The sequence below is a fragment of the Spea bombifrons genome, chromosome 4 (genome assembly GCF_027358695.1).
Source record: "Spea bombifrons isolate aSpeBom1 chromosome 4, aSpeBom1.2.pri, whole genome shotgun sequence".
Taxonomy (NCBI): domain Eukaryota; kingdom Metazoa; phylum Chordata; class Amphibia; order Anura; family Pelobatidae; genus Spea; species Spea bombifrons.
The window spans coordinates 32244645-32254992 of NC_071090.1; positions in this window are offsets into that span (position 1 = coordinate 32244645).

Consider the following 10348-nt stretch of genomic DNA (forward strand, 5'->3'; position numbering starts at 1 on the left):
TTACTGTCTCTTACTCTCTGCTACTGTCTCTTACACAGGTTTACGATGTTTACGCGAAGAGATCCCCAAAGACGTTCACAGTATACTGATATCATTCGGGAGTATGTGATCCTAGAGGACGGTATATGCCATGTGACACTCTCTTACACTCTACTACACTCTACTACACTCTACTACTGTCTCTTTCACTCTGCTACTGTCTCTTACACTCTGTTACTGTCTCTTACACTTTGCCACTGTATCTTACACTGTGCTATTGTCTCTTACACTCTGCTACTGTCCATAACACTCTCTTACACTCTGTTACTGTCTATTACACTCTGCTACTGTCTCTTACACTCTCTTACACTATGTTACACTCTCGTACACTCTGCTGCTGTCTCTTACACTCTGTTACTGTCTCTTACACTCTGTTACTGTCTCTTACACTCTCCTACACTCTGTTACTGTCTTTTACACTCTCTTACACTCTGCTACTGTCTCTTACACTCTGCTACTGTCTCTTACACTCTGCTACTCTCTCTTTCACTCTGCTTCTGTCTCTTACGCTCTGTTACTGTCTCTTACACTCTGCTACACTCTCTTACTTTCTGTTACTGTCTCTTACACTCTCTTACACTCTGCTGCTGTCTCTTACACTCTGTTACTGTCTCTTACACTCTGTTACTGTCTCTTACACTCTCTTACACTCTCTTACACTCTCCTACACTCTGCTACTGTCTCTTACACCCTCTTACACTCTGTTACTGTCTCTTACACTCTCTTACACGCTGTTACACTCTCTTACACGCTGTTACACTCTCTTACACGCTGTTACACCCTCTTACACACTGTTACTGTCTCTTACACTCTCTTACACTCTGCTACTGTCTCTTACACTCTGTTACTGTCTCTTACACTCTGCTACTGTCTCCCACACTCTGTTACTGTCTCTTTCACTCTGCTACTGTCTCTTACACTCTGCTACTATCTCTTACGCTCTGTTACTGTCTCTTACACTCTACTACACTGTCATACACTCTGTTACTGTCTCGTACACTCTGTTACTGTCTCTTACACTCTGTTACTGTCTCCTATACTCTGTTACTGTCTCCTATACTCTGTTACACTCTCTTACACTCTGCTGCTGTCTCATATACTCTGTTACTGTCGCGTACACTCTGTTACTGTCTCTTACACTCTGTTACACTCTCTTACACTCTGTTACTGTCTCTTACACTCTCTTACACTCTGCTGCTGTCTCTTACACTCTGTTACTGTCTCTTACACTCTGTTACTGTCTCTTACACTCTCTTACACTCTCCTACACTCTGCTACTGTCTCTTACACCCTCTTACACTCTGTTACTGTCTCTTACACTCTCTTACACTCTGTTACACTCTCTTACACGCTGTTACACCCTCTTACACACTGTTACTGTCTCTTACACTCTTACACTCTGCTACTGTCTCTTACACTCTGCTACTGTCTCCTACACTCTGTTACTGTCTCTTTCACTCTGCTACTGTCTCTTACACTCTGCTACTATCTCTTACGCTCTGTTACTGTCTCTTACACTCTACTACACTGTCATACACTCTGTTACTGTCTCGTACACTCTGTTACTGTCTCTTACACTCTGTTACTGTCTCCTATACTCTGTTACTGTCTCCTATACTCTGTTACACTCTCTTACACTCTGCTGCTGTCTCATATACCCTGTTACTGTCTCTTACACTCTGTTACTGTCTCTTACACTCTCTTACACTCTCTTACACTCCTACACTCTGCTACTGTCTCTTACACCCTCTTACACTCTGTTACTGTCTCTTACACTCTGTTACACTCTCTTACACTCTGTTACTGTCTCTTACATTCTCTTACACTCTGTTACTGTCTCCTATACTCTGTTACTGTCTCCTATACTCTGTTACACTCTCTTACACTCTGCTACTGTCTCATATACTCTGTTACCATCTCTTACTCTCTGCTACTGTCTCTTACACAGGTTTACGATGTCTACGCGAAGAGATCCCCAAAGACGTTCACAGTATACTGAGATCATTCGGGACTATGTGATCCTAGAGGACGGTATATGCCATGTGACACTCTCTTACGCTCTACTACACTCTACTACACTCTACTAATGTTTCTTTCACTCTGCTACTGTCTCTTTCACTCTGTTACTGTCTCTTACACTCTGTTACTGTCTCTTACACTCTGTTACTGTCTCTTAAACTCTGCTACTGTCTCTTAAACTCTGCTACTGTCTATAACACTCTCTTACACTCTGTTACTGTCTATTACACTCTGCTACTGTCTCTTACACTCTCTTACACTCTGTTACTGTTTATTACACTTTGCAACTGTCTCTTACACTCTCTTACACTATGTTACACTCTCTTACACTCTGCTGCTGTCTCTTACACTCTGTTACTGTCTCTTACACTCTGTTACTGTCTCTTACACTCTGTTACTGTCTCTTACACTCTCCTACACTCTGTTACTGTCTCTTACACTCTCTTACACTCTGTTACACTGTCTTACACGCTGTTACACTCTCTTACACTCTGTTACTGTCTCTTACACTCTCTTACAATCTGCTACTGTCTCTTACACTCTGCTACTGTCTCTTACACTCTGCTACTCTCTGTTTCACTCTGCTTCTGTCTCTTACACTCTGCTACTGTCTCTTACGCTCTGTTACTGTCTCTTACACTCTACTACACTCTCGTACACTCTGTTACTGTCTCTTACACTCTGTTACTGTCTCTTAGACTCTGTTACACTCTCTTACACTCTGTTACTGTCTCTTACACTCTCTTACACTCTGTTACTGTCTCTTACACTCTGTTACTGTCTCTTACACTCTGCTACTGTATCTTACACTCTGCTATTGTCTCTTACACTCTGCTACTGTCTATAATACTCTCTTACACTCTGTTACTGTCTATTACACTCTGCTTCTGTCTCTTACACTCTCTTACACTATGTTACACTCTCTTACACTCTGCTGCTGTCTCTTACACTCTGTTACTGTCTCTTACACTCTGTTACTGTCTCTTACACTCTCCTACACTCTGTTACTGTCTCTTACACTCTCTTACACTCTGCTACTGTCTCTTACACTCTGCTACTGTCTCTTACACTCTGCTACTCTCTCTTTCACTCTGCTTCTGTCTCTTACACTCTGTTACTCTCTCTTACACTCTGTTACTGTCTCTTACACTCTCTTACACTCTCTTACACTCTCTTACACTCTCTTACACTCTCCTACACTCTGCTACTGTCTCTTACACCCTCTTACACTCTGTTACTGTCTCTTACACTCTCTTACACGCTGTTACACTCTCTTACACGCTGTTACACTCTCTTACACGCTGTTACACCCTCTTACACACTGTTACTGTCTCTTACACTCTCTTACACTCTGCTACTGTCTCTTACACTCTGTTACTGTCTCTTTCACTCTGCTACTGTCTCTTACACTCTGCTACTATCTCTTACGCTCTGTTACTGTCTCTTACACTCTACTACACTGTCATACACTCTGTTACTGTCTCGTACACTCTGTTACTGTCTGTTACACTCTGTTACTGTCTCCTATACTCTGTTACTGTCTCCTATACTCTGTTACTGTCTCCTATACTCTGTTACACTCTTTTACACTCTGCTGCTGTCTCATATACTCTGTTACTGTCTCTTACACTCTGTTACTGTCTCTTACACTCTGTTACACTCTGTTACTGTCTCTTACATTCTCTTACACTCTGTTACTGTCTCTTATACTCTGTTACTGTCTCCTATACTCTGTTACACTCTCTTACACTCTGCTACTGTCTCATATACTCTGTTACTGTCTCTTACTCTCTGCTACTGTCTCTTACACAGGTTTACGATGTCTACGCGAAGAGATCCCCAAAGACGTTCACAGTATACTGAGATCATTCGGGACTATGTGATCCTAGAGGACGGTATATGCCATGTGACACTCTCTTACACTCTACTACACTCCACTACTGTCCCTTTCACTCTGCTACTGTCTCTTACACTCTGTTACTGTCTCTTACACTCTGTTACTGTCTCTTACACTCTGCTACTGTATCTTACACTGTGCTATTGTCTCTTACACTCTGCTACTGTCCATAACACTCTCTTACACTCTGTTACTGTCTATTACACTCTGCTACTGTCTCTTACACTCTCTTACACTATGTTACACTCTCTTACACTCTGCTGCTGTCTCTTACACTCTGTTACTGTCTCTTACACTCTGTTACTGTCTCTTACACTCTCCTACACTCTGTTACTGTCTCTTACACTCTCTTACACTCTGCTACTGTCTCTTACACTATGCTACTGTCTCTTACACTCTGCTACTCTCTCTTTCACTCTGCTTCTGTCTCTTACACTCTGCTACTGTCTCTTACGCTCTGTTACTGTCTCTTACACTCTACTACACTCTCGTGCACTCTGTTACTGTCTCTTACACTCTGTTACTGTCGCGTACACTCTGTTACTGTCTCTTACACTCTGTTACACTCTCTTACACTCTGTTACTGTCTATTACACTCTGCTACTGTCTCTTACACTCTCTTACACTATGTTACACTCTCTTACACTCTGCTGCTGTCTCTTACACTCTGTTACTGTCTCTTACACTCTGTTACTGTCTCTTACACTCTCCTACACTCTGCTACTGTCTCTTACACTCTCTTACACTATGTTACACTCTCTTACACTTTGCTGCTGTCTCTTACACTCTGCTTCTGTCTCTTACACTCTGCTACTGTCTCTTACGCTCTGTTACTGTCTCTTACACTCTACTACACTCTCGTACACTCTGTTACTGTCTCTTACACTCTGTTACTGTCTCGTACACTCTGTTACTGTCTCTTACACTCTGTTACACTCTCTTACACTCTGTTACTGTCTCTTGCACTCTCTTACACTCTGCTGCTGTCTCTTACACTCTGTTACTGTCTCTTACACTCTGTTACTGTCTCTTACACTCTCTTACACTCTCTTACACTCTCCTACACTCTGCTACTGTCTTTTACACCCTCTTACACTCTGTTACTGTCTCTTACACTCTCTTACACGCTGTTACACTCTCTTACACACTGTTACACTCTCTTACACGCTGTTACACCCTCTTACACACTGTTACTGTCTCTTACACTCTCTTACACTCTGCTACTGTCATTAAAACACTCTGTTACTGTCTCTTTCACTCTGCTACTGTCTCCTCCACTCTGCTACTATCTCTTACGCTCTGTTACTGTCTCTTACACTCTACTACACTGTCATACACTCTGTTACTGTCTCGTACACTCTGTTACTGTCTCGTACACTCTGTTACTGTCTCGTACACTCTGTTACTGTCTCTTACACTCTGTTACACTCTCTTCCACTCTGTTACTGTCTCTTGCACTCTCTTACACTCTGCTGCTGTCTCTTACACTCTGTTACTGTCTCTTACACTCTGTTACTGTCTCTTACACTCTCTTACACTCTCTTACACTCTCCTACACTCTGCTACTGTCTTTTACACCCTCTTACACTCTGTTACTGTCTCTTACACTCTCTTACACGCTGTTACACTCTCTTACACGCTGTTACACTCTCTTACACGCTGTTACACCCTCTTACACACTGTTACTGTCTCTTACACTCTCTTACACTCTGCTACTGTCATTAAAACACTCTGTTACTGTCTCTTTCACTCTGCTACTGTCTCCTCCACTCTGCTACTATCTCTTACACTCTGTTACTGTCTCTTACACTCTACTACACTGTCATACACTCTGTTACTGTCTCCTATACCCTGTTACACTCTCTTACACTCTGCTGCTGTCTCAGATTCTCTGTTACTGTCTCTTACACTCTGTTACTGTCTCTTACACTCTGTTACACTCTCTTACACTCTGTTACTGTCTCTTACATTCTCTTACACTCTGTTACTGTCTCCTATACTCTGTTACTGTCTCCTATACTCTGTTACACTCTCTTACACTCTGCTACTGTCTCATATACTCTGTTACTCTGTTACTTTCTATTACACTCTGCTACTGTCTCTTACACTCTTTTACACTATGTTACACTCTCTTACACTCTGCTGCTGTCTCTTACACTCTGTTACTGTCTCTTACACTCTCTTACACTCTGTTACACTCTCTTACACGCTGTTAGACTCTCTTACACTTTGTTACTGTCTCTTACACTCTCTTACACTCTGCTACTGTCTCTCACACTCTGCCACTGTCTCTTACACTCTGCTACTCTCTGTTTCACTCTGCTTCTGTCTCTTACACTCTGCTACTGTCTCTTATGCTCTGTTGCTGTCTCTTACACTCTACTACACTCTCCTACACTCTGTTACTGTCTCTTACACTCTGTTACTGTCTCGTACACTCTGTTACTGTCTCTTACACTCTGTTACTGTCTCTTACACTCTCTTACACTCCGCTGCTGTCTCTTACACTCTGTTACTGTCTCTTACACTCTGTTACTGTCTCTTACACTCTCTTACACTCTCCTACACTCTGCTACTGTCTCTTACACCCTCTTACACTCTGTTACTCTCTTACACTCTGTTATTGTCTCTTAAACTCTGCTACTGTCTATAACACTCTCTTACACTCTGTTGCTGTCTATTACACTCTGCTACTGTCTCTTACACTCTGTTACTGTCTATTACACTCTGCTACTGTCTCTTACACTCTCTTACACTATGTTACACTCTCTTACACTCTCTTACACTATGTTACACTCTCTTACACTCTGCTGCTGTCTCTTACACTCTCTTACTGTCTCTTACACTCTGTTACTGTCTCTTACACTCTCCTACACTCTGTTACAGTCTCTTACACTCTCTTACACTCTGTTACACTCTCTTACACGCTGTTACACACTCTTACATTCTGTTACTGTCTCTTACACTCTCTTATACTCTGCTACTGTCTTTTACGCTCTGTTACTGTCTCTTACACTCTACTACACTCTCGTACACTCTGTTACTGTCTCTTACACTCTGTTACTGTCGCGTACACTCTGTTACTGTCTCTTACACTCTGTTACACTCTCTTACACTCTGTTACTGTCTATTACACTCTGCTACTGTCTCTTACACTCTCTTACACTATGTTACACTCTCTTACACTCTGCTGCTGTCTCTTACACTCTGTTACTGTCTCTTACACTCTGTTACTGTCTCTTACACTCTCCTACACTCTGCTACTGTCTATTACACTCTGCTACTGTCTCTTACACTCTCTTACACTATGTTACACTCTCTTACACTTTGCTGCTGTCTCTTACACTCTGCTTCTGTCTCTTACACTCTGCTACTGTCTCTTACGCTCTGTTACTGTCTCTTACACTCTACTACACTCTCGTACACTCTGTTACTGTCTCTTACACTCTGTTACTGTCTCGTACACTCTGTTACTGTCTCTTACACTCTGTTACACTCTCTTACACTCTGTTACTGTCTCTTACACTCTCTTACACTCTGCTGCTGTCTCTTACACTCTGTTACTGTCTCTTACACTCTGTTACTGTCTCTTACACTCTCTTACACTCTCTTACACTCTCCTACACTCTGCTTCTGTCTTTTACACCCTCTTACACTCTGTTACTGTCTCTTACACTCTCTTACACGCTGTTACACTCTCTTACACGCTGTTACACTCTCTTACACGCTGTTACACCCTCTTACACACTGCTACTGTCGCTTACACAGGTTTACGATGTCTACGCGAAGAGATCCCCAAAGACGTTCACAGTATACTGAGATCATTCGGGACTATGTGATCCTAGAGGACGGTATATGCCATGTGACACTCTCTTACACTCTCCTACACTCTACTACACTCTACTACTGTTTCTTTCACTCTGCTACTGTCTCTTTCACTCTGTTACTGTCTCTTACACTCTGCTATTGTCTCTTACACTCTGCTACTGTCTATAACACTCTCTTACACTCTGCTACTGTCTCATATACTCTGTTACTGTCTCTTACTCTCTGCTACTGTCTCTTACACAGGTTTACGATGTCTACGCGAAGAGATCCCCAAAGACGTTCACAGTATACTGAGATCTTTCGGGACTATGTGATCCTAGAGGACGGTATATGCCATGTGACACTCTCTTACACTCTACTACACTCTACTACTGTCTCTTTCACTCTGCTACTGTCTCTTACACACTGTTACTGTCTCTTACACTCTGCTACTGTATCTTACACTGTGCTATTGTCTCTTACACTCTGCTACTGTCCATAACACTCTCTTACACTCTTTAACTGTCTATTACACTCTGCTACTGTCTCTTACACTCTCTTACACTATGTTACACTCTCTTACACTCTGCTGCTGTCTCTTACACTCTGTTACTGTCTCTTACACTCTCCTACATTCTGTTACTGTCTCTTACACTCTCTTACACTCTGCTACTGTCTCTTACACTCTGCTACTGTCTCTTACACTCTGCTACTCTCTCTTTCACTCTGCTTCTGTCTCTTACACTCTGCTGCTGTCTCTTACGCTCTGTTACTGTCTCTTACACTCTACTACACTCTCGTACACTCTGTTACTGTCTCTTACACTCTGTTACACTCTCTTACACTCTGTTACTGTCTCTTACACTCTCTAACACTCTGCTGCTGTCTCTTACACTCTGTTACTGTCTCTTACACTCTGTTACTGTCTCTTACACTCTCTTACACTCTCCTACACTCTGCTACTGTCTCTTACACCCTCTTACACTCTGTTACTGTCTCTTACACTCTCTTACACTCTGTTACACTCTCTTACACGCTGTCACACTCTCTTACATGCTGTTACACCCTCTTACACACTGTTACTGTCTCTTACACTCTCTTACACTCTGCTACTCTTACACTCTGTTACTGTCTCTTGCACTCTGCTACTGTCTCTTAAACTCTGTTACTGTCTCTTACACTCTGCTACTATCTCTTACGCTCTGTTACTGTCTCTTACACTCTACTACACTGTCATACACTCTGTTACTGTATCTTACACTCTGTTACTGTCTCGTACACTCTGTTACTGTCTCTTACACTCTGTTACACTCTCTTACACTCTGCAACTGTCTCTTACACTCTTTTACACTCTGTTACTGTCTCCTATACTTTGTTACTGTCTCCTATACTCTGTTACACTCTCTTACACTCTGCTACTGTCTCATTTACTCTGTTACTGTCTCTTACTCTCTGCTACTATCTCTTACACAGGTTTACGATGTCTACGCGAAGAGATCCCCAAAGACGTTCACAGTATACTGAGATCATTCGGGACTATGTGATCCTAGAGGACGGTATGTGCCATGTGACACTCTCTTACACTCTACTACACTCTACTACACTCTACTACTGTTTCTTTCACTCTGCTACTGTCTCTTTCACTCTGTTACTGTCTCTTACACGCTGTTACTGTCTCTTACACTCTGTTACTGTCTCTTAAACTCTGCTACTGTCTATAACACTCTCTTACACTCTGTTACTGTCTATTGCACTCTGCTACTGTCTCTTACACTCTCTTACACTCTGTTACTGTCTATTACACTCTGCTACTGTCTCTTACACTCTCTTACACTATGTTACACTCTCTTACACTCTGCTGCTGTCTCTTACACTCTGTTACTGTCTCTTACACTCTGTTACTGTCTCTTACACTCTCATACACTCTGTTACTGTCTCTTACACTCTCTTACACTCTGTTACACTCTCTTACACGCTGTTACACTCTCTTACACTCTGTTACTGTCTCTTACACTCTCTTACACTCTGCTACTGTCTCTCACACTCTGCCACTGTCTCTTACACTCTGCTACTCTCTGTTTCACTCTGCTTCTGTCTCTTACACTCTGCTACTGTCTCTTACGCTCTGTTACTGTCTCTTACACTCTACTACACTCTCCTTCACTCTGTTACTGTCTCTTACACTATGTTACTGTCTCCTACACTCTGTTACTGTCTCTTACACTCTGTTACTGTCTCTTACACTCTGTTACTGTCTCTTACACTCTCTTACACTCTGCTGCTGTCTCTTACACTCTGTTACTGTCTCATATACTCTGTTACCATCTCATACTCTCTGCTACTGTCTCTTACACAGGTTTACGATGTCTACGCGAAGAGATCCCCAAAGACGTTCACAGTATACTGAGATCATTCGGGACTATGTGATCCTAGAGGACGGTATGTGCCATGTGACACTCTCTTACACTCTACTACACTCTACTACACTCTACTACTGTTTCTTTCACTCTGCTACTGTCTCTTTCACTCTGTTACTGTCTCTTACACTCTGTTACTGTCTCTTAAACTTTGCTACTGTCTATAACA